Source organism: Neopelma chrysocephalum, unplaced genomic scaffold, assembly GCF_003984885.1.
Source record: "Neopelma chrysocephalum unplaced genomic scaffold, ASM398488v2 Primary Assembly neopelma1_96261, whole genome shotgun sequence".
Lineage (NCBI taxonomy): Eukaryota > Metazoa > Chordata > Aves > Passeriformes > Pipridae > Neopelma > Neopelma chrysocephalum.
In genome coordinates, this window is record NW_020924910.1 from 32,656 (window position 1) to 33,528 (window position 873).

Genomic DNA, 873 nt, shown 5'->3' on the forward strand with positions numbered 1-873 from the left:
TCTCCGACGCCAGAGATCCCAAATCCTCCCTGCTCCCTTTTCCCAGAGTTTAATCACCCTCCCGGGAATCCAGAATTCCACCTAACCGGCTTTTCCATGTTCCTGCTCGTCCCAGTTTCCTCCCGGCCTCTCACTGGGCATCCATGGAAAAAAATCCAGCTCTTCCTTCTCTCCTAAGGAAGAGAAGCAGGGAATCATGGAATGGGCTGGGAGGGACCTTAAGGATCATCTAATTCCAACCCCTGCCCCGGGCAGGGACACCTTGCACTAGTCCAGGTTGTTCCAAGCTCCATCCAGCCTGGAACAGGAAGAATTCCAGGGATGAGGTGTCTCCTACAGCTCATCCGACCAGTTCAGCCGGAACAACTTCTTTAAATTCCAGGTTTTCTTTCCTGACTCACAGGAGGGAAGCAAAAGATAAATTCTGCCTTGGAAAATTCCTTGGGAAGGGGATTCCTGGTCTGTCCCTCCAGCTCCTCTGTTTTTGTTGCAGCTCATGAATATTCAAAATATGGATGTTTTGAATATTCATGAATATTCAAAACAGATCCAAAGCACCTCCCGAGGTACCAAATCTGCCTCTTCCAGGATAAATATAGGAAAAGAAACGCAAATATCTGGGATCGGGAGGAGATTTCGGTGCTTGTTTTCCAGGGAAATTCTTGGGAGTGAGATTTAACTCCCAGAATTGCAGCAGTTAAAACCTGGTAATAAAAAATCTGGGAGTGAAATTCAACTGCTGGAATTCCACTGGTTAAATTCTGGGAGTTAAATTCCAATAGTTAGATTCAACAGGTGGAATTCCAATAGTTAAATTCAACAGGTGGAATTCCAGGAGTTAAAACCTGGGAGTTAAATTCAATTACTGGAATT

At 45.4% G+C, this 873-nt stretch overlaps 1 protein-coding gene across 1 annotated transcript in view; it reads right to left on the minus strand.

Moving 5' to 3' along the window:
- The window catches only part of LOC113981215 (ubiquitin carboxyl-terminal hydrolase CYLD-like), a gene marked incomplete at its 5' end in the record, with an annotated part of 15,129 nt that overhangs the window by 13,127 nt on the left and 1,129 nt on the right, over positions 1–873 (minus strand).